Raw genomic sequence first — 25,206 nt, 5'->3', positions numbered from 1 at the left:
CTTCACTGCTGTGTGCTGGCCGGGAGTGGTGCCAGGGAGGCAGGGGGGGGAGTGATCACACCGATCTCGTTCCCCCTGGATCAGCCCCTCCTGTTCAGAGCGCCACTAGCGTTCCCGCTAGGCTGTTTTAGCGGGGCGCAGTGCCCTGCCCTCCTTCTGGGAGGCAAAAAGCGCCCTGCCCTAACAGCCTGCGGGTGCAGTCTTCACCCGCGGGTCGCAGTATCCCGCGGGTGAAGTAATGTGCGGTGACCCGGTCACCGCCGGAGAATACACGCCGGGTGCATGCGCCCAGCATCTATTCTCCATGTCTGCAGCGCTTGGAGGCTGCCGGCGTGTCCGTAAGTGCCGGGCATGCCCCCAAGAGTGACGAAAAGGGGACGCGTCTTATAGACATGCCCCCTTTTCAAAGGCCACGCCCCCTTCTCTCACGCACAAATGTGCCCCCTCTCTAGCTCCGGCGCCCTGCCTGCCGCCGGAGCTAGAGTGAACACTGCGCCACTGTCACATTCTAGCCATCAATGGTTTCTAGAGAGAAGTGGTTTAGATGCAGGGACTGATAGGGGCGTACATTCTGTCCTGGCATTTGTTCTGTGCACGCTCTTTAGCATCCTCTATGAATAGGCCGTAACCGTGGCGCCACCCATAAGGACCATCCATGGAGACCATCCAATGTCTCTTCCCAATGAAGGGACACAGCCCAAACACAGCTTAATATATCAAAACATAACTCATAGAGAATGCTACAGCGCACGCACAGAACAAATACCGGTACCAAATACACGCCCCATTCTGACCCAGCATCTATACATCTACACCACTTATCATGGAAAGCTAATACACCCATTTGGATCCAGCATCACCTCTATGTGGATGTTACAATATATATATCCTCTCTGGATCTCTCACGGCCTGTGTTAGCCAGTTTACTCTTTGTCCCTCCGCCATTTCATCCTGGACATCCTCCCGCAACCTCAATCTTTCAAATCCTGATCTGATCATATTCCCACCAGCAGTGACCGAACTGACACCTCTCTTTCTGTAGCCCTCACACTCGCTGCCCCTGTGTCATCCTGGCCTCAGACCCCCTCCCCCCCGCATCGCTCACCCTCACGTATTACCTGTTATAGGACAGTTCTCAGGCTGCACCCACTCACAACAAGACTTTCCTCCGGCCTCCAAGCGTACCCTGAAACCTCCCCTCATCAGGCACCTTATCAAATTCCTGCGCTATCGGTTACACTACCATTAACTCAGCTCTGTGAAAGTCGGGTATGCCATTATACCCGATTTACGCCCTTTCACAGTTCATACTCAATACTTACATGTGTTCTCTTTCTATAACCCGGTGACAACTAGCATGCCTGCGTCACTGGATCATACAGCCCACCAAGCACTTAAAACCTAACAGTATATAGCACTTGATGCATCAAACTCCTGTTGTCCTATAGATTGTAAGCTTATGAACCTACGCCCTGATTCAGAGCCGGACGCTCTGACATAGCGCTCGCTCTGAATCAGGGCCGTCCCTCTGAAAATAAGAGCGGCCTCCTGGCCGCTCGCATAGCTGTGGGTAACCACCCACAGCTATAGCGAGCGGCCAAAATGATGGTCGCGATGGTCAAGACCATCGCGACCATCGGGCTTGCGACGAGACCCTTGCGGTAGGGTCTCGTGGCCGCAAGCCCTGGAGTGCTTTTGGCTCTATCAGAGCCAAAAGCACTCCCACTGACATCACTAGTCAGTGGGGCCGGCCCCAGACGGTAGGCATTCCCGTGGGAATGCCTCCGTCTGGGCAGCCACGCCCCCAACATGCCCACCAAAGGGGGCGTGCTGTCACTCACCATCGACAGCATGCCCCCTTTGGTGCAAGACCCATAACGACGGCTTGGCCATCGTTATTTGGGTCTTGCGCATGCGCACGACGGAGCTGCCTCCGTCGTGCGCATGCACACTTGGCCAACATCAACCCACTTGCGAGTGCTCAGCGCTCGCGAGCGGATCTGAATTAGGCCCCTAGTCCCTTTATCTCGGTCTGTCAGCTATCACCCAGCCTTGTGTTAGTGCTGTGTATGTTGCCAGCTGTAAAGTGCTACAGTATATACTAGTACAAATGTTAATATTGCAACGTAACTCGCTCACCTCTCTCTCCCACATATAACAGGACATTTATAGAATAGGAGTTACAACGTCTCTCTCTCTCTCCTCCCCCCCCCCATGAGGTGAACGCTGTTGTGGTATCAGATAAAAGCATCAGAAGTGTTCAGTCTGTGCATGCGTTCCCAATGGTTACCGCCGGGGGACACAGAATGAATTTAGATGCAGAGAGATACAATGTCAGTGAGCATTTCCGGGAGCTAACAAGGCGGTGGCATTAGCGTACAATGCATCAGTCCTATCTCCCATATAATATAACAGGTTATAATAAACTATTTACAATGTATCAAACCTCTCTGTCTCTCCCATATAACAGGATATAATAATTACAATGTATCAGTACTCCTTCTCTCCCATATAACAGTTACAATGTATCAGTCCCCACTTGCCTCTGTCTCTCCCATATAACGGGATATAACAGTATTTAACAGTTACAATATATCATTTCGCTCTGTCACCCATATAATAGGATACAATATAATAGTTACAATGTATCAGTCCCCTCTCTCCTCTTTGTCTCCCATATAACAGGATTTAATATAAGATAACAGGATATAATATAACATAATAGTTAAGTTGGGCATCCACTATACAATTTTCAGTCAGATATCTGTCCAATCTGGCTGGTTGGAATGAAAACCTGGTAATGTATGGGAGCAAATGACAGTCGATCATATAGTTTAAACACTGAAAAAAGGACAAAAAATACTGTTCAAATTGGTTAAATTTGTGTTTTAACCAATTTGTCTGAACAAATATTTTTGGCTATTTTCCAGAGTTTGTGAGTAAATGGACGATTGTCATTTGCTCCATTCATTACTAGATGTTTTCATTCGAACCAGATTGGATAGATATCTGACAGAACATTGTATAGTGGATACCCAGATTAACAATGTATCAGTCCCCTCTCGCCTCTGTGTCTCCCATATAACAGGATATAATATAACAATAGTTACAATGTATCAGTCCCCTCTCGCCTCTGTGTCTCCCATATAACAGGATATAATATAACAATAGTTACAATTAATCAGTCCCCTCTCGCCTCTGTGTCTCCCATATAACAGGATATAATATAACAATAGTTACAATTAATCAGTCCCCTCTCTCCTCTGTGTCTCCCATATAACAGAATATAATATAAGATAACAGGACATAATATAATAGTTACAATGTATCAGTCCCCTCTCGCCTCTGTGTCTCCCATATAACAGGATATAATATAACAATAGTTACAATGTATCAGTCCCCTCTCGCCTCTGTGTCTCCCATATAACAGGATATAATATAACAATAGTTACAATTAATCAGTCCCCTCTCGCCTCTGTGTCTCCCATATAACAGGATATAATATAACAATAGTTACAATTAATCAGTCCCCTCTCGCCTCTGTGTCTTCCTTCAGGGCCATAACTAGGGTAGTGCGACCAGTGCCATGGCACAGGGAACCGCAGGGCAGGGGGCGCTGTTTGGGCATGTCAGTTTTCCTGTTTATTATCAGTCTCACTTGTAGCTTCCTCTTCTTTTATCCCCAGCATCTCCTGGCCTCCCCTATCTCTTCCCTATGGCCCTTTTTCAGGTGCACTATCTTATCTCCCTATTTAAAAAATGTGTCTGGGGGTGGGGGCAAAAAGTCTAGTTACGGCTCTGTCTCCCATATAACAGGATATAATATAATAGTTACAATGTATCAGTCCCCTCTCGTCTCTGTGTCTCCCATATAACAGGATATAATATAAGATAACAGGATATAATATAATAGTTACAATGTATCAGTCCCCTCTCTCCTGTGTCTCCCATATAACAGAATATAATATAAGATAACAGGACATAATATAATAGTTACAATGTATCAGTCCCTCTCTCCTCTGTGTCGCCCATATAACAGGATATAACATAATATAATAGTTAGAATGTATCAGTCCCCTCTCTCCTCTGTGTCTCCCATATAACAGAATATAATATAAGATAACAGGATATAATATAATAGTTACAATGTATCAGTCCCTCTCTCCTCTGTGTCTCCCATATAACAGGATATAATATAATATAATAGTTACAATGTATCAGTCCCTCTCTCCTGTGTCTCCCATATAATAGTATACAATATAATAGTTACAATGTATCAGTCCCTCTCTCCTGTGTCTCCCATATAATAGTATATAATATAATAGTTACAATGTATCAGTCCCCTCTCTCCTGTCTCCCATATAACAGGATATAATATAATAGTTACAATGTATCAGTGCCCTCTCTCCTGTGTGTCTCCCATATAACAGGATATAATATAATAGTTACAATGTATCAGTCCCCTCTCCTCTGTGTCTCCCATATAACAGAATATAAGATAACAGGGTATAATATAATAGTTACAATGTATCAGTCCCTCTCGCCTCTGTGTCTCCCATATAACAGGACATAACATAATATAACAGGATATAATAGTTACAATGTATCAGTCCCCTCTCCTCTGTGTCTCCCATATAACAGAATATAAGATAACAGGGTATAATATAATAGTTACAATGTATCAGTCCCCTCTCTCCTCTGTGTCTCCCATATAACAGGACATAACATAATATAACAGGATATAATAGTTACAATGTATCAGTCCCCTCTCCTCTGTGTCTCCCATATAACAGAATATAAGATAACAGGGTATAATATAATAGTTACAATGTATCAGTCCCTCTCGCCTCTGTGTCTCGCTCAGTCTCCTGCTTGGCCGGTGACAGCTGCACATGTGATATCTCTGGTGGGCGGGGCAAACACGTACGGGATTCTATTGGCTGACTCTTAAGGGGCGTGGCTCACAGCGGCTCAGTTGCCAATGACTTAATGTCTGGGACTGGGAGCAGGCATATGATATCACTGGCCGGGACCTCTCAGCTGCACTGCGCATGCGCCGTGCAGACTCGGACTCCTGACCCAGAGTCCTGCTGCCAGTATGGTTTCGTATTCCTGTGGGACGCACCTGTTCTCCTTGCTCATGTGCTGGGGCCGGGCCGGAGAGTCACACCCGTCAGTGACTGTGCTCGCTGCCGCGGAGGAGCACGTGACTACAACGCCCGCCCGCTGCTGACTCTTTGCTGCACGGCGCCGCCCGTTCAGAAGTTTCTCTAGTCAGCTGCTGTCACTGGTGATAGAGCTGCCATATGACGTCCCCCCCCTGATCCCAGACCCTTTCCATTATTATCTGCTGTCCTCTGGCTGCACACAGTACTTGCACCCCCCTCCTGTAATGCTGTATAATATGCTGTGTCCTCTGGCTGCACACAGTACTTGCACCCCCCTCCTGTAATGCTGTATAATATGCTGTGTCCTCTGGCTGCACACAGTACAAGCACCCCCCTCCTGTAATGCTGTACAATATGCTGTGTCCTCTGGCTGCACACAGTACTAGCACCCCCCTCCTGTAATGATGTATAATATGCTGTGTCCTCTGGCTGCACACAGTACTAGCACCCCCCTCCTGTAATGATGTATAATATGCTGTGTCCTCTGGCTGCACACAGTACTAGCACCCCCTCCTGTAATGCTGTATAATATGCTGTGTCCTCTGGCTGCACACAGTACTAGCACCCCCTCCTGTAATTCTGTATAATATGCTGTGTCCTCTGGCTGCACACAGTACTAGCACCCCCCCCCCCTGTAATGATGTATAATATGCTGTGTCCTCTGGCTGCACACAGTACTAGCACCCCCCTCCTGTAATGCTGTATAATATGCTGTGTTGTGGTCTCCTCCTATTGGTCCTGATTCTGAGTTGCACACAGAAGCTGACACATCAGCCTCAATCAGCGAGTTTACATAAATGGCGCTATAAACTCCTTCCCTTCTGTACATCCGTGCGGGCAAATGTGCTGATATGCTCTGTTTTAGCGCCAGTGCACGCAGTAATAACGATTGGTGCCTCCTTATACGCCACCGTCGGTCGAATCATTGAAATTTGCTCCTGAGCCGTAACTAGACTTTTTGGGGCCCTTGGCCCGAAAGAGTATTAGCGCCCTCTACTTACATAAGACGCACACCCGAAAAAGGGGCGTGACCCCATGGGGAAGGGGCATGACAAATCTGATTTGTCCCGTATGATGATGATGAAGGGGTACCGATCCCTTTTTTCCACTGTTACCCAGGTGTCACTGCCAAATACAGTGTGAATCCAATGGCTGCAGTGATGACACGCAATAATTGTGCAGTATAACTCACCAGCTCTAGATGTACAGTAGAAGAGCGCTGGGGAAGCTGCACCTGCAGCAGGATTTGTCCATCAGAGCAGCCGTGTACAAGCCTGGAGACGGCAGTGTAGATCACTGACTGAAGGTATAGAAAGAGCACTGTAGTGTATACGCAATTATCATGGGTGGGGAGATCCGTGTATGGTACTCAAGGTGTATTGGGAACATCTTTGTCGGTTATCAGTGCCTGTGTTCAAGGCTGCCATCAGAAACAGAGGGGCAGATAGCTTCATGTGTAAGGTGTCTGACTGCCATGTGAGAGGTGATAGGTTTAAGTCCTGGGTATGACTGTTTTCCAATGTGTGTTAAATAAAAGAGGATGTGACTGAAGGTTCTTGGGGTGGTGGCCAAATAGAGAGATTGGGGCCACCAGGAGATGCTGGGGGATAAAAGAAGAAGCTACAAGTGACAATGATTATAAACAGAAAATTGGCTGGCCCGAGCAGCGCCCCCTGCCCTGCTGTGCCCTGGCACATGTTGCACCACCCTAGTTACGGCCATCACTGGCTCCAATCCTATGGCAGGTGCAGTGTCTCCGTCTAATTATGGCCTCCTGTGACTGTGTGTCTGGGAACGCAGCTGCTTGCATTGACATACCTAAGACACGCCCATTTTTGCGTGCGTCACTAGCCACCTCCCAGGCACCGCGCAGGAATGGCCACCACATTCCCCCACCAAAATTCTGGTACTGTTTCACCTGATTGCAATATCGCCATTGCATGTACACTCTGCGTAACGCATGCACCATTGGGATTTTCTGAAATGTACGGTATGCAGTTGCAAATAATCGCTCAAGTATGAGAAGATCGGGATTGCGTGCGGCTCAGAATGAGATCCTTTTATTTCTGCCTTATTTAAAACAGTCAGTGGTGAGGAGGCAATGCCACTTACATGTAATATACACTATGCAGTTATCTCCTGTTTGTATGGACACATGCACAGTGCCACCCAGCTGCTTACATATAAACATTCTCAGTATCTGTCCTTATACTGTAGGTGTAGCTGTTGTCCCTATATCGTGTCTCCCGCTCTGTCCTCAGTGTAACTCTCAGTATCTGTCCTTATACTGTAGGTATAGCTGTTATCCCTATATCGTGTCTCCCGCTCTGTCCTCAGTGTAACTCTCAGTATCTGTCCTTATACTGTAGCTGTAGCTGTTATCCCTATACCGTGTCTCCTGCTCTGTCCTTAGTGTAACTCTCAGTATCTGTCCTTATACTGTAGCTGTAGCTGTTATCCCTATACCGTGTCTCCCGCTCTGTCCTTAGTGTAACTCTCAGTATCTGTCCTTATACTGTAGCTGTTATCCCTATACTGTGTCTCCCGCTCTGTCCTTAGTGTAACTCTCAGTATCTGTCCTTATACTGTAGGTAGAGCTGTTATCCCTATACCGTGTCTCCCGCTCTGTCCTTACTGTAACTCTCAGTATCTGTCCTTATACTGTAGCTGTTATCCCTATACTGTGTCTCCCGCTCTGTCCTTAGTGTAACTCTCAGTATCTGTCCTTATACTGTAGGTATAGCTGTTATCCCTATACCGTGTCTCCTGCTCTGTCCTTAGTGTAACTCTCAGTGTCTGTCCTTATACTGTAGGTATAGCTGTTATCCCTATACCGTGTCTCCTGCTCTGTCCTTAGTGTAACTCTCAGTATTTGTCCTTATACTGTAGCTATAGCTGTTATCCCTATACTGTGTCTCCCGCTCTGTCCTTAGTGTAACTCTCAGTATCTGTCCTTATACTGTAGGTATAGCTGTTATCCCTATACCGTGTCTCCCGCTCTGTCCTTAGTGTAACTCTCAGTATCTGTCCTTATACTGTAGCTATAGCTGTTATCCCTATACCGTGTCTCCTGCTCTGTCACTGTAGCTGTTATCCCTATACCGTGTCTCCCGCTCTGTCCTCAGTGTAACTCTCAGTATCTGTCCTTATACTGTAGCTGTAGCTGTTATCCCTATACCGTGTCTCCCGCTCTGTCCTCAGTGTAACTCTCAGTATCTGTCCTTATACTGTAGGTATAGCTGTTATCCCTATACCGTGTCTCCCGCTCTGTCCTTACTGTAACTCTCAGTATCTGTCCTTATACTGTAGCTGTAGCTGTTATCCCTATACCGTGTCTCCCGCTCTGTCCTCAGTGTAACTCTCAGTATCTGTCCTTATACTGTAGCTATAGCTGTTATCCCTATATCGTGTCTCCCGCTCTGTCCTTACTGTAACTCTCAGTATCTGTCCTTATACTGTAGCTGTAGCTGTTATCCCTATACCGTGTCTCCCGCTGTGTCCTTAGTGTAACTCTCAGTATCTGTCCTTATACTGTAGGTATAGCTGTTATCCCTATACCGTGTCTCCCGCTGTGTCCTTAGTGTAACTCTCAGTATCTGTCCTTATACTGTAGGTATAGCTGTTATCCCTATACCGTGTCTCCCGCTCTGTCCTTAGTGTAACTCTCAGTATCTGTCCTTATACTGTAGCTGTAGCTGTTATCCCTATACTGTATCTCCCGCTCTGTCCTCAGTGTAACTCTCAGTATCTGTCCTTATACTGTAGCTGTAGCTGTTATCCCTATACCGTGTCCTTAGTGTAACTCTCAGTATCTGTCCTTATACTGTAGGTATAGCTGTTATCCCTATACTGTATCTCCCGCTCTATCCTCAGTGTAACTCTCAGTATCTGTCCTTATACTGTAGGTATAGCTGTTATCCATATACCGTGTCTCCCGCTGTGTCCTTAGTGTAACTCTCAGTATCTGTCCTTATACTGTAGGTATAGCTGTTATCCATATACCGTGTCTCCCGCTGTGTCCTTAGTGTAACTCTCAGTATCTGTCCTTATACTGTAGCTATAGCTGTTATCCCTATACCGTGTCTCCCGCTCTGTCCTTAGTGTAACTCTCAGTATCTGTCCTTATACTGTAGCTGTAGCTGTTATCCCTATACCGTGTCTCCCGCTCTCTCCTTAGTGTAACTCTCAGTATCTGTCCTTATACTGTAGCTATAGCTGTTATCCCTATATCGTGTCTCCCGCTCTGTCCTTAGTGTAACTCTCAGTATCTGTCCTTATACTGTAGGTATAGCTGTTATCCCTATACCGTGTCTCCCGCTCTGTCCTTAGTGTAACTCTCAGTATCTGTCCTTATACTGTAGGTATAGCTGTTATCCATATACCGTGTCTCCCGCTCTGTCCTCAGTGTAACTCTCAATATGGATATAGCTGTTGTGGCCGAAGCCCGACCACACGTAATTAAAATGGCTGCCACGGGACTGAAGGAGTTAACCCTCATTGCATGGCACCATCTTTAAAGGGACAATGTAGGTGCAGGACGCCATGTACTGTAGATTTATGGGTGATATTCCATTTTATAATTTAAAGTGCTGTGCGCAGTTTTGAAATTGGGGAAACCTGTTTGCAAATATTTGTATTTAATATGGGTTTAAATGCACTTTTTGTATATGACATGACCAGCTTCTGTGGCTGCAGGAAATTAGATGTTAATTGTCATTTCCTAGCAGGAGGTCTGATGAATAGAAAGACCTGGCTGGAAGTTTTCTGTGTGAAGGTGTGAATAGTGTCATATGGCCAAAACTCTGTTTACAGCACTTCCTTTGAAAAGGCTCCTCTGTGTCTCTGGGTACGATAACCAGCAAGTTTGGTAAAGACAATTTGTTTGTTTTTAAGAAGCCACTTTCTAAAACCTGAATGTGTTATGGTTGGAAATGCCAAACTGATTGATACTTGTATTTGGAAGGATGAATGTCATTTACCATTTCCTGTGAAATGTTATATCTACATTTTAGGAGACAGTTATACTTTATGCTAAATCAGTTTGTGTTTAGGAAGCAACTGCTTTTAGGTGGTAGATTAGAAAGGAGGAAATTGGGTAACTCCTTTTGAAATGTGAGATGTGGTTAAATATATTTTGTGAGAAAGCATGATGGGTTAAAAGGAACGCATGGCGGATTTACCCCCCTGTGATATTGTGTGTTAAGGTGCCTACACACTTGGCCATTTTTTTTACATGATCTGGCCGATTCCAATGCATTGGAACGACAGATCATGTAAAAAATGCCCAAATCGTGAGTCCCCACTCACGATCACAATGCGATGCGCGTCCCCGCTGGTTGCACATCGCATCGTCAGATCTGCCATGCTGTGGGACGGAGCTGCCAATCTAGGATACGATTCACTGAAAAAAGTCTGGATACAGGAGAGATCTTATGAAGATTGGACACCAAATCGTGTGCAGAGCTGCCGGGAAATCGTGCACGATGTCGGATCGTTAGAAAGTCGGTAAGTGTGTAGGCACCTTAAGAATGATATAAAAAGAGTGCATGTGAGCCCTGTATGTGTACATCTCTGTTTGATATCTGTATTCTGAACCCCTTCAAACTGAAGGCAGAGTCTTTTTCAAGACTGCGAGTAATAAATATCTTTGCCTGGCTACAACTGCATCTGGCTCTTGCGACCAACAGAATTGTGCAAAACGCTATTCCGTTCTCCGGCTGTTCTGGATTGAGCCAAACGTCTCCAAAGCTCAAGCCCTCTGCCAGCTAAAGTGCAGACCCTGGTCCATTGCGAGGGATCAGGAGAAAGCAGCCGACACCAATCGAGGTGTGGCCGCAGATAGACGACGCAGAGGCGGTTCCAGGTGCCGGAGGTAGGAGCCTGACTACATAAGAATTGGTTTCAAGCGCCGACGGAAGGAGCTTGGTGGTGGCAGCATCGTTACACGCCCACGGCGGAGTCAGTAACAAGCGGTCACTGATGGTAAGTGGGAAGCCCTGATACCCCAAGACCTAGTGAGGATCAACCCCAATCTGTGATCGGGAGTCGGGCTGAGGCCATCCGGTCACAGCTGTTATCCCTATATTTATCAGATCCCGATATTTAACATAATGAATAGAGGCCCTGATTCAGAGCCGGAGGCTCTGACAGAGCGCTCGCTCTGAATCAGGGCCGTCCTTCCTAATATTGGAGCGGCCTCCTGGCCGCTTGCATAGGGTGACCACCCACAGCTTATGCGAGCGGCCAAAAAGATGGTCGCGATGGTCAAGACCATCGCGACCATCGGGCTTGCGACAAGACCCCTGCGGTAGGGTCTCGTGGCCGCAAGCCCTGGAGTGCTTTTGGCTCTATCAGAGCCAAAAGCACTCCCACTGACATCACTTGTGATGTCAGTGGGGCCGGCCCCAGATGGTAGGCAGCAACGCCCCCGGCACGCCCACCAAAGGGGGCGTGCTGTCACTCACCATCGACAGCACGCCCCCTTTGGTGCGAGACCCATAGCGACGGCTTGGCCGTCGCTATTCGGGTCTCGCACATGCGCACGATGGAGCCCCCTCCGTCATGTGCACTGGGCTAACATCGACCTGCTTGCGAGCGCTCAAAGCTCGCGAGCGGGTCTGAATTAGGCCCAGAGCCCCTAATATTGTATTGCCCTTTCGTAATGTATTAGCTGTAATATTTGCTCTGATTCTGGATGAAAGAACAAGTTAGACATCTGTTGGACTCACATTTAAAACATCCCGGTGACCTGACCAGTCCGATGTGCTCGTGTTGTCTGCTCATACGGTTTAACAAACTAGAGCATTTACTGAAAAATGAAACAGCATTGGCGGGACCGGATGTTCCTCAGTCACGACTTGGAACAAAAATACATCCCAAGAGGCTGAAGAATTCAAAAGATTCCTTCCTCTATGGATGGCCCAAAACTTTTGCAACAATGCAACAACACCCTAGATAAGTGTGCTTATGAATTTATGCACATTTTGGTCAAATACAGACAAGAACTGGTATCAGATTTAGAAGGTGAGATTGAGGCAACCCTAAAGACTGTTGGACAATATACAGATCTCCCTATATTTAAAAAAAGAGAGGATCTAGTTAATAAAAGGGTTCTTGGCTATGGATAAGAAATTATTTAAAATAACAAATATAAAAAATTCTCTACAGATTATCATATCCACGAGCATGATTATACCTCTAAAGGTGCCCACACACATACTGATGTGCTCACGATCCGGTTTCTTGTCCAATTTCCTCATGAACTTTCATGGGAGCTCCCTTGCCGTCGTGATCACGATTTTGGGAAAAAGACACCCAATCTGTTTTACGATATCACGATCTATAGGATCGTATGCATCGTGAGTTTGGCCATAATAAATCGTGAGTTTAACAAAAAAAAAAACAGGCTCTTGACTATTGGTGGGAAATTTAAATAGCCATAACAATGGGAGGGGCTATCTAAAAGCAGGTACCCTTTAAACTCTGTGTACATTCTGCTCTGCTACTAGATGAGGCTAGGTGTATTCCTGCTGAATCCTGTACTTTGCTACTGTGCTCTTTGTATTTGGCTTGCCTTTTACAAAGTGTCTTCTACCTGCAAGTGTGTGCTACCTACCTGCATTCTATCCTGTTCCTGAATTTTGTACTGATGCATCCCTATTGGCAGTGGCGGATTCAGGGGGGGGGCACGTGCCCCCCCTGTCGTTTAGAAGATTCATTTTTTTTTGCTCCTACTGTAGCTGCACGGCCACCACCAGGATGAGGCTGCTGCTGTCAGCCCTCCTCGGGCCGTGCAGATACTATGATTGATTCCGGCGCCACAGCCAATAAAGTTGTTTTTTTTTGTTTAAGACTCATGATGTCACATGCGCCGCTGAAAGAGAGGAGCGCTGGAGCCACTTCGCGGGAGCCCGGAGTAGCAATGCAAGCGTGTGAAGGTAAGTGTGGGGGTGGCTGAGGACATGGAAGAGTGCTGCTGAGCATGCATAAGGGGGCAGCGGAGGACAGATTATCTGTCCTCCGCTGCCACCTTATGCATGCTCAGCAGCACTCTGTCACAGATACATGAAAGGAGGGCTGCGGGGGACACAGGGGCAGCTGAGGATAGACACAGAAGGAGGGCTATAGGGGACACAAGGGGGGCAGCTGAGGACTGAGACACAGGAGGGTTGCGGGGGACACAAGGGGGGCAGCTGAGGACTGAGACAGAAGGAGGGTTGTGGGGGGGGACACAAGGGGGGCAGCTGAGGACTGAGACACAGAAGGAGGGCTGCGGGGGACACGGGCAGCTGAGGATAGACACAGAAGGAGGGCTACTGGGGACACAAGGGGGGCAGCTGAGGACAGACAGAAGGAGGGCTACTGGGGACACAAGGGGGGCAGCTGAGGACAGACACAGAAGGAGGGCTACTGGGGTCACAAGGGGGGCAGTTGAGGATTGAGACACAGAAGGAGGGTTGCAGGGGACACAAGGGGGGCAGCTGAGGATAGACACAGAAGGAGGGCTATAGGGGACACAAGGGGGGCAGCTGAGGACTGAGACACAGGAGGGTTGCGGGGGACACAAGGGGGGCAGCTGAGGACTGAGACACAGAAGGAGGGTTGCGGGGGACACAAGAGGGGCAGCTGAGGACTGAGACACAGAAGGAGGGCTGCGGGGGACACGGGCAGCTGAGGATAGACACAGAAGGAGGGCTACTGGGGACACAAGGGGGGCAGCTGAGGACAGACACAGAAGGAGGGCTACTGGGGACACAAGGGGGGCAGCTGAGGATAGACACAGAAGGAGGGCTACTGGGGACACAAGGGGGGCAGCTGAGGACAGACACAGAAGGAGGGCTACTGGGGACACAAGGGGGGCAGCTGAGGACAGACACAGAAGGAGGGCTACTGGGGACACAAGGGGGGCAGCTGAGGACAGACACAGAAGGAGGGCTACTGGGGACACAAGGGGGCAGCTGAGGATTGAGACACAAAAGGAGGGTTGCGGGGGACACAAGGGGGGCAGTTGAGGATTGAGACACAGAAGGAGGGTTGCGGGGGACACAAAGGGGACAGCTGAGGATGGATACACAGGAGGGCTGCAGGGGACACAAGGGGGGCTACTGAGGATGGAGACAGAAGGAGGGCTACGTGGGACACAAGGGGGGCTGCTGAGGATGAAGACACAGAAAAGTGGGCTGCTGGGTCCAAAGAGACGGTCTGCTGGGGTCAGACACAGAAGGGGGGTCGGTTGGGGACAGAGATCCAGAAGGGGGTCTGCTGGGTACGGAGACACAGAAGGGGGGTCTGTTGGGGACAAAGGGCCTGATTCAGAGCCGGACGCTCTTTCAGAGCGCTCGCTCTGAATCAGTGCCCGCCTATTGTTTTTTTAGAGCGGCCTCCTGGCCACTCGCAAAGCTGTGGGTGACCACCCACAGCTAGTGCGAGCGGCCAGGATGATGGTCAAGACCATCGCGACCATCGGACTTGCGACGAGACCCTTGTAGCCACCGCCAGCTCATTCCGGCGGGCGGTGGCTGGGTCATGCATTTATTACCTGGGGGCACACATAGGTGGGCAGTTCGGGAGCACATATTGGTGGTCAGTGTGGTTGCATTTAAACTGTACAAATACTCACCAAACTTCCAACAAAACAAGACTTCTGTGCAGGCTTCCAAAGTGCGTCTATCATCCTCCATACACGATGCTGCACAAGATGGCGATGGGGCGTGCACAGGAAGCTGTCAATCAAATTCCACGTTGTGCGCTGAAAAAAACCCTCACGATCGGCTTCCATCGTGTTCCAGGTTGGCTAATCTGCCCTACAGCACGGCAGATCAGAGGATGCGAGGAACGACAAGCGGGGACGCGCATCGGCATCGTGAGTATAAACTCACGATTTGTACTTTTATTACCCGATTCGTCGTCACGATTCATCGAAATCGGCCAAATTGGATGAAAAATCGCTATGTGTGTGGGCACCTTTACACTCAAGGGATGCATAGAAACACCCCAAAACACCCTATAGATGATCCTAGGACACTTCGGTCCCTAGATAGTCACTCTAGTCCATGGAGAGCGAAACACTATTCAAGGAATCGATCTAGAGGATACCCACCCCAGGGAATTTATGCCCGACAAGGCGCAAGACCTAAGGAAAGTCGCACAAACAATTCTTCCAGAACTCGTTTGAATGCATTTCCCCACTTCAATACACCAGATTCCACGCAGTCCCAACATAGCCCTTTTCAAACACGAAACAGATTCCAGCCTTTAAGACCATCTACACCTCTACGTTACAGTGTCAGTGGCTGTCACGTAGCGTTTTGCATGCAGATGCAGTTGCACACAGAATATAGGCATATCGCATATCATTTTAATCAGCACAAGCTACCTGTGCATCCTATTCGAATAAGACTCACTGGAAGGTAAAAAGTCGCACAAAAAGATGCTCTGCATTACCAAGTCACGCCACAGGGGTTGGGTATGAGACCCGGCGGTCGAGATGCCGCTGGTCAGAATACTGACAGCGGCATCCCGTCAGAATCAAGACACCCATGAGAAAACAAGGTAAGACTAACTCCCCGGTGCCTAACACTAACCACCCTCCTAGTGCCTAAACGTAGCCTCCCCCCCGGTGCATAAACCTAACCTCCCCCCTAGTGCCTAAACCTAACTTAACCCTCCCCCCTAATGCCTGATACTTACCTTCGGGATGCCAGCTGTCGAGATTCTGGTGCCGGGATCCTGACACTGTTGGGGTTTCGGCGACGGTATTTTGACCGTTGCCATCTCGCATGGCAGGATGCTGACTACATCCCACGTCACAGCATGACGCAACTTGAAGTGCTGTTTAACGCGCCAGGAGGCTAGGTGTATGTGTATACATCTGTAGGCTCATATTGGGTGGCGAGTTCGCAGAGAACATAGGCCCTCATTCAGAGCCGGACGCAAGTGGCCGTTCGTACGTTCGGCGTACGTACCGAAATATGTTAATTTAAGCGCTCGCTCGTAATTTCAAACGCAGCTAAACTTCCTCCCCAAAGTCTACCGACCCCTCCCCTAGCTAACGAGCGTGCCAAATAACGAGCGTACATCCCCATTGTGGCTTGCAGTGAACGCACGCACAAGTACAAACCGGAAGTGGGCCTGTCAGATTCCGATTACCTGCTCGTTTATTCTGCCTACCTCCCTCAATCGTATCATGCCAATCAATATATCAATTAGCTTAATTGCTCGTCAATTTTTTTTTGTTGTTGTTTTTTTGACATGCAATAAACTTTACTCTTGTCCGTGTTTGTGTTTACCCGCAGAATACGTACGGCTTAAACATTCGCTTTTATTTGCCAAAATACATGTTTGAGCCAATTATCCATTTGTTTTCTGTGTTTTTACCCACGCATATTTTACTGGGTTCATTTCTTTATTTAAATTAGCTTACGCATGTCACTGCATCAAGCCTATCATAACTCTCAATAGATTTGTGGCCCTGTCGAACACATGACTCATACACTAACCAATAGAATTGGTCCTGTTAATTACCCAAATACATTAGCCAATCAAAATTATTTTCTGGTCTTTATTAAAATTGTTTTATTAAAAATACACCATTGCCATCATGAGAGCCTCGGCATTCACCAGGCGCGAGCTGATGGTGTTAACCGAGGTCATGGACAGGCGGATCACCAGCCAGCCTCCCCCCATCACCAATCGGGAAAAGCGTTCCGCATATGCGGAGGTACGTGGCAGCCTGCGATCCTTCGGCTCACGCCGCCAGATCGGCCAGCTGGAGCGCAGGTGGTCCGACCTGCAACGGCGGACGCCCCGCTTGCTGGCATGCTTTCGCATGCAGATAGCGGAAAGTAAGTTTATTTGACTTTGGTTTTCATGTTTATCTTTGTGGCCCTAACTGCATGTGCATGTTTTCATGTATGGCCTATTTATTATTTGTACTCATATCTGCATGTGCATGTTTTCATGTATGGCCTATTTATTATTTGTACTCATCTGCATGTGCATGTTTTCATGTATGGCCTATTTATTATTTGTACTTTTATCTTCATGTGCATGTTTTCATGTATGGCCTATTTATTATTTGTACTCATATCTGCATGTGCATGTTTTCATGTATGGTCTATTTATTATTTGTACTCATATCTGCATGTGCATGTTTTCATGTATGGCCTATTTATTATTTGTACTCATATCTGCATGTGCATGTTTTCATGTATGGCCTATTTATTATTTGTACTCATATCTGCATGTGCATGTTTTCATGTATGGCCTATTTATTATTTGTACTCATATCTGCATGTGCATGTTTTCATGTATGGGCTGTTTTTTCTTTGTAGTCATATCTGCATGTGCATGTTTTCATGTTTTTGGGTTCAACAATTAGCGTTTAACAAGGTGATGTTCTAAACTAACCTCAATTTTTTTCCCATCATTTAGGGGCAGAGCGAAGACTACGGCGTCATCACCGTCAAAGACGGCGCTCTCGGCCCCTCTCCCCAACCCCCAGCCAAACATCCTCACCCCAAAATACCCTAAATTCCCCCTCCTCCCCAGCCTGCCCAGACCCTGTCGCACATCCCTTTGTGCTACTTCCCCTCCATCCCAATTCCCCCTCCCCTCCAACCACCCCTCTCGTGACTACCCCCTCGGCAGAATCCGTCATCACCCCTCCCACCTCGTTGGGGAATGTGGCCACCTCCGAGGAGGACGAGGGAGTTGGTTCTGGGCCAGCCGTCATTTTGAACGGTATGTTTCCCTTTTATCCTTTTTTGTAGTTTAAAATGTTTTAATCTAATCCTGTGTCTGTGCCTTTTCCTTTATTTGGTTTTTCAAAAGTTTGGGTATATCTCTGTTTGTCTTTACCTTTTACTGCTGATTTCCCCATACACATATCCCACATGGCAAAACTTTTTTTTTGTTGTTTTTTTTGGGTGTCCATTTTTGTGTCCTTTGTTTTTTTTGGTTAAATGTGCTTCTGGTCACACTATTGTCATTTTTGTATCGCTCTGTTTTGCTTGTTTTTTCTGGGTGTTTCTTAAATTATGTATTAAGCCCCACACTTTTCTAACCCACAGAGGACCAGAGGTGTTTGGCGGACCTAGCCGGGTGCGTCCAAGTGATGCGGGCCCACGTGATCAGCCTGCTGGTGGTCCTTGACCGTATGGCTGGGATCCTGCGTCCATAATTTTTTATTTTAAACCCTAATTATTTTTACTAATAAAAAAGTTAAAGTTAGAGTTCAGTCTCATTCCTTGTCTCCAAATCTTAGTTTGTTTACACTTACATAAGTAGACTCTTGCAGCAAGTATTTGCAACTAATGTCACTAAGATTGTGTGTTGTAGATTTTTAGAAAACAGGCACATGAAACAGCTAACAGTAACAATTGGCTTAGGGTTTTTGTTTGTGTGACATTTTTTAAATGAGTACTTTTTACATGTTCCAATTTTGGGGGCAACCTGCTTAGCCCGAGATTCCAAAGCATACTGATTGTACACAATACCTTTTGGTGTTGGTTTTGACCCAGAAAGCATATTTAAATTTAGAGCAAATTGCGACATTACAGGATTAACCCTTAAGCAATTTTAACGTGGGTGAACCTGGTTACACTTGCTTGCAATGTTCAAGAAAATTAGCAAAATTACACTCTCAAAAAATGTATTCAACACATAACAAAAAAACCAAAGTGTTGGCTCACAAACAATACACACAGTGATAACAAAATGTACAACCCATCAAACACCATATGAAAAAAGTACAGAAAAATCAAGAACTGGTTGACAAATGAGCATGCCAACATGATTCCACAAATGTAGCGTTGCAATATTGGGTCCAGAATATATATCGAATGTGTCCCCATGAAGGTTTGTTTTGTGTAGCAGGAAGTAGTCATCGTTTCAGTCCCAAAGATTATGAAATCAAACAGAAGATGGGAAATAATAAACAAATTAATTAGATGGTCTCCCAAAATCCTTACCACATTGTGTCAAAGAACTTCTTTTGTGCCAATAATTACCTAAAATATCTGGCCACCACATCATCGCGTATGACCTCCGACCAACCTCGGGGGGGCCATCCTCAGGCAAGGCATCCTCTGGCTGCATTGGGACACCACTCCTTGTGGCGATGTTGTGAAATATCCCACACAGGACCACAATTTTTCGAAACCATATCCGGCAAATACATGAGCTCGCCACCAGAGCGGTGGAGGCATCTGAATCGGCCTTTTAAAAGGCCGATACAGCGCTCCACTACTTGCCTGGTGGCTGTAAGTGCGGAATTAAAATTACTTTGTGGCCCTGGTGTGGGAGCCAAATAAGGAGTGAGCAGCCAGGGCGTGCAAGGGTAGCCACTGTCTCCTGTGAAAAAGAAGTGACAACATCAGGATCACTGTGTATCAAGCTTAACATTGTTATGTACTAAAGGTCTCCACTTACCCAGAAGCCACGCATCACCAGCTTGTAGGTTGTTTCATTTTTGCCATATCCCTGATTGCCGGATGACGAATGAGTCATGTGCACTTCCGGGTAATTTTGCATTCAGGGACAGGATCTGGAGGGAGGCATCACATACCACCATTACATTCAGGGAGTGATAGTGTTTGCGGTTGCGAAAAATGGCCTACAGCCGTGCTGGAGCCTGAAGTGGTATGTGAGTACCATCCACAACCCCTATGATGTGTGGGAAGCCAGCTATTTGGTAAAAATTGGCCTTGGCCACACTAAGGGCACCCATATCCAAAGGCATTTGAATAAAATGATGGAGGTGCTTGAAAAGGGCCTCCATCACTGCCCTCAGGATCCTGGAGAAGGAGGATTGGGAGATTCCCGCAACTATTCCCACCGTTGTTTGAAACGATCCTGAGGCACAGAAATGTAACACCGCCATAAATTGCGTAAGTGGTGGTATTGCTGTAGGACTGTGAATTTGCCGCTCAAGATCACTCTCTATTAATGAGAGAGTGTCTATGATGATTTGGGGCGGAAGACGGTAGCGTCTTAACACCTCATCATCGGGCATTCCAAAAAGGGTGACACGTGTTTGATATATCTGGGGCCTTGCACGCCTACGATGCCTATGCCTGGGACGAGATTGAGGTTGGTCGGCTTCCGGGAGCATGGCCACAACAATCCGACCAAGATCAACCTGAAATGGCAAGAATTGAATGTCTGGTTTTTTTTCCCAAAAAAATTTGAAAAATCACTTATCTTTACGATACAATCCAATGATGCTTACATGCCGGGGTATTGTCATGATTTTCCAAGCCTAAAATTAAAAACAAACAAACAATGGAAAAATTTAGGGTGGCCATTTATGAATCTAAATTGGGTACAATCCAAAACATAAAAAGGGATAAACACACATTTCGCCAAAAAGCAAAACGACAGTGCGCAGACTACCACAATTTGGGCCCCAAATTCTTATTAAATTTCTAAGGGTAAATCACAACCAATTTAACTACAGAAAATAACCAGATAAAAATGCGCTAATTAGTTCGCAATTACAATATAGAAAATAACCAGATAAAAATGCGCTAATTAGTTCGCAATTACAATACAGAAAATAACCAGATAAAAATGCGCTAATTAGTTCGCAATTACAATACAGAAAATAACCAGATAAAAATGCGCTAATTAGTTCGCAATTACAATGCAGAAAATAACCAGATAAAAATGCGCTAATTAGTTCGCAATTACAATACAGAAAATAACCAGATAAAAATGCGCTAATTAGTTCATAGATTTAGGAATCACAAAACCAAAGGTTAAAACTGTAAGGTCAAACAAAGTTGCGTAAAACAAAACATGAACATTTAATAAACAAGTGAAAAAAAAAACTTACCAATAGAGGATATATAAGTCACCGGATAAAAAGGTCGTTGGGGCAGAGCCAAAAGAAACCTACCAAAGGAGAATTGTTAAAAAATTAACGACCAAAATTTATCAAAAAGAAGGATACACAAAGTGAACAAAAGGAAGACGGCCAAAAACTTACCAAAAAATGACACGACAAATACAACAACCACACCAAAAAAAGCGAACGGAAAGAAAAACACCGAAAAAAACGCCAAACACCGCCAAATACAATTCCAGCCAACAATCCACTCCGGCCAACGTAACCTCCAACAACCAACACCCGCCACCTCGACTCGAGACGCCCAAAGCCATAAATAGTGTTTATTTTCCCGCACAAATTAAGGAGGGATCATAGGAATGCACAATCAATGATGCGGACGAAAAATAAGGACGCATGTATAAATACGTCACGACCCAAAAAAAACGTTCTGGTGTATTTCTTGTTTGGAGGTAAGAAATGGCTACAGACCAGGGAAACAATGGCCAAGAGTCGGCCGGTAAGTTTTTCAGGCATTTACAAGCAAGGATTATTTTGAAACATAATATAGTGAAAGTTTGCAAGCTTAAATTTCTCAACGTTTAAACAAATAGGTGAGGAGGATGACATGGAAGAGGCTGCTGGGCCCAGTATTCCTGGCAAAGCAGGGAAAAAGAAAAGGCAGCCACAATTCACAAGAAAGGAGATGGAGGTTTTGGTTCAGAAGTGTGTGGACATCCTGCCACAGGCAGACAGGAATATGGGTGCAAGCCAGAAGTGGAGAATGTGGGAGGAGATAGCCAGTGCTGTCAATAGGGTGGGTGATTATGTCCATCTAGCCCGGGATGTCAAACGGCGGTAAGTAAAAACTTGACCCCCCTAAAACCAAAAAAAAAAAAAAAAACAGGAATAATGGTTACTTTTTCACCCACAGATGGCAAGACTTCAAATATCGCCTGAAACAAAAAATGGTGGACAGGGCTAGGCATGCAAGGGGGACAGGTGGGGGTCCCACCCCTGTGTCATTGGAGTTGAATGATTTGGAAGGGCTGGCACAGGGGTGTGTGCAGGCTGTGGAGGTGTTTGGCGTGTCCAACATGGATACGGACATGCCAGACTTTGCGGCTCCTCATGTTGTCCCAGGTAAATATTGTGATGTAACCAACTCTGAAATGTTATTGTGCCAATATGTAGATTCTAATGTGACACTTTTTTCTCACAGAGACACAGGCGGATGAGTCTGCTCCAAAGGGGAGCCTTGGCCGCAGAATTTCTGCTGGCTCTGCAGGGGAGGAACCAGTACATCTGGCTGAGGACCCTGCAGAAGCCAGTCCAGGGCAATCCCCCTCGCAGGCAGTGGCACTCCTCACAGAACTCAATTTTAAATCGGATTTCCATACGGAGATTCTGCAGAGGATGGACGCCAGTCTGCTACGGGTGGCTGAGGCCCTCGAGCAAAATGCTGCGGCCAACGTGACCATTGGTCAGGCCCTGGCGGAAAATACCAGGGCCAACATCTGCATCGCCAATGCCCTGGAGCAGCTTGTTCGCCAGCACATGGTGGAGCCGACCTCCCTTCCTGCCGGAACATCAGGATCCTCCACCTCTGGCACAACATCAGCCAATCCTCCAAATGTGCCTAGCCCTGTGCCTAGTCCAGAGGCCACAACATCTGCCTCTGGACAGGCCAGCCCGATGACATCCCGGACCAGGTCTGGCGCCCACCTGCCCCCAGCCAAACGGGGGAAAAAACGTTGACAGCACTGGCTACTTTTACCACACTCCTCCTGTGCTTGCCCCATATTCCTTTCCGGCCAAAACTTCCCTCTCCTTTCTTCTGAATTGTTTTTAATTTTTTGTTTTAAGTTTCCATACCTTTTATGTTTTGCCAAATTAAAATTTTTTGGGGAATAACACTGCCCAAAAAGTTTGGGCCAAAAATGGGCCGGAATGTTTTTGGTTTCAAATAGATTTTTTATAAATGTTCGACATTGTATTCTGACATTATTTTATAAATGGTTTAGAGTTAATCCTGGCCCACAAGGCAAAAACGACCTCCAAAAGAAAAAAAAAATGTTTTTTAAAAAAGGGCTCTTTAAGGAACACTTTAAAAATTACATAAGGATGCAAATTCTCCTGATCAAAGCAAAATGGTAAAATACACACAAACATGATGACATTATTGTTACAATAGCACAAAAACAAAATTCAAACCAAAAAAAACATACCTACAAATGTACGCTAATTGATTGTGTAATCCAGAAATTAGCAGCTATGATTTCCACCTGCGTACGGTTTTGTGCTAAAGAAAAAAACTAGTTTCAAAACACATTACAAGCTGGGTTTCAATTCTAAATTGATTGTTTTTCTGACAAGCCGTGATTAATCGATGAAACATCGTGGAGGCCCGGGACGGAGGACAAGGCCATCGCCAATGTGGTCGAGTAATCCAGACTCCAAGCTGTGCGAGCAGTTTGAATGGAAAGAGGATCATCCAGTGACGTATGACTTGGTACGAACACATTTGACGTTCGCATCAGATAATGTATGTACACCCCAAAAACGCCTCGCCACGCCTGCGTTTTTCCATCTCCACCCCCGTCACCACCCAAAAATGGCCAGTTCTGTCAATCACATTTGACATGTCACTTCCTGTTCGCAATTTGACGAATGAGACAAAAAAAGCTCGCAATATGCCGTACGCACATGCGCAGTGTTACACCGACGCATGCGTGGTTTCTCAACATCAGAACACAACGAGCGTACTGCTGTTAACGAGCGGCTCTGAATGAGGGCCATAGTCCTTTATGGTAGGTACATAGATGACCTGTTTTTTATTTGGAAAGAAGTCAAATCAGCTAACCAATTTGTTCAATACCTTAACTGTAATCCTTTCCATATTACCTTCACAAGTACCAATAGTCATGAGACTATACAGTTTTTGGATATCACCTTTCGGTTAATGACAAGGAAATCACCACATGCACCTATCAGAAAGAAGTTAACTTACATAAAATAGTAATCACAAACCATGGCTTAAAATTTTTTCTGGCAGGCCAGTTATGTAGGCTACACAGAAATTATAGAAGAAAACAGGACTTTGAGGAACATTGAAAACTATTAATTAAGGCATTTGAGGAGAAAGATGATCCTAAGACTGTCCTCAATGACTCCTATATTAAGGTTTCCTCAATGGATAGAAATAAGGGCCTGATTCTGACCCGTTTGCTAGGCTGCGTTCGCACGTAGCCTGCCGATGTTTGCAATCTGCGCATGTGTATAAGACGCCTCGCTGGATTGAGTGACAGGACGAGCTGTTTGTGGGTGGTGACAGGTTGGTCGATGGAAACGGGGGTGTGGTGGTGCGAACGCAGGCGTGTCTGAGCGTCAACCCCATTTCAGAGACGTGCATAATTAAGACGCAGCATCATAATACACGTCACATGGCTGAATTACACACTGAAGCACTAACAGTGCTTGCGGTAGGTTATGGTCTGCCACAAGTGCTGCGTATGGGTCCGATGTTACCGATTGTTGCATACACTTCCTGGAGATGACGTGTATCTCTAAGGGAAAGTGGGCGTCTTAAGACAGGCTGGTGGGCGTCTAAATACACACTGCAATAGCACGCCAACACATAGTGGGCGTAGTAATGCCTTGCCGTGCGATCGTGGAATTTGCATACCTTGGCAGCTGACGGCTGCGTGCGAACGGGTCCGAATCGGGCCCTAAGCTCCTCAAATACAACGAGAATAAGAATCTAAACATGGACACACAAACGGATTTCCACAGATCCTTTCAATTTGTAACTAGGTAAAACACAGCGGCCAAAAGTATCAAAAACATCATACAAAGAAATATAAACAAGTTTATATACAGACCCAAAACTTAGGGAAGACTTAGGGATGGGGGAGTCCAGCTTAGGAAAGAGAAGCTTATCTTCTAGCACCCACGTTCTTCACAGAGGGGGACAAAACACACAACATGACCACAAGGGACTGGTCAGGCCCCATCCTGGGATGTTTTAAATGCGGGTCCAACAAATGTCTAACTTGCATTTTTCATCCAGAATTAGAGCAAATATTATAAATATAAAACTCATACATTATGAAAGAGAATTACAACATTAGGTCATACATCAAATGCGACTCTAGAAGAAACCGAGAAATAACCGCGCTTAAGCCTGTACCCTAAAAGCGCAAAGCTTACAGC

At 46.3% G+C, this 25,206-nt stretch overlaps 1 protein-coding gene across 5 annotated transcripts in view; it reads right to left on the bottom strand.

The window, feature by feature from the left end:
* CUNH19orf12 (chromosome unknown C19orf12 homolog) overlaps positions 1-5,213 on the bottom strand; it is a 39,262-nt gene extending 34,049 nt beyond the window's left edge. The window contains exon 1 of one of the 5 annotated variants that reach the window (XM_088451074.1): positions 5,126-5,213. The gene's annotated coding sequence lies outside the window, so the exon portion shown is untranslated. Of the gene's footprint in view, positions 1-2,522; positions 2,537-3,997; positions 4,013-4,524; positions 4,556-4,827; positions 4,914-5,125 lie in introns of those variants that run through there. The other 4 variants (XM_088451072.1, XM_088451071.1, XM_088451076.1 and 1 more) reach the window with 4 other exon arrangements.
* Between the last annotated feature and the right edge of the window lie 19,993 nt (positions 5,214-25,206).

Source organism: Taudactylus pleione, unplaced genomic scaffold (genome assembly GCF_031769625.1).
Source record: "Taudactylus pleione unplaced genomic scaffold, aTauple2 ptg000537l, whole genome shotgun sequence".
Taxonomy (NCBI): Eukaryota; Metazoa; Chordata; class Amphibia; order Anura; family Myobatrachidae; genus Taudactylus; species Taudactylus pleione.
The sequence above is the reverse complement of the archived record's forward strand: the minus strand, read 5'-3'. Positions and strand labels throughout refer to the sequence as shown.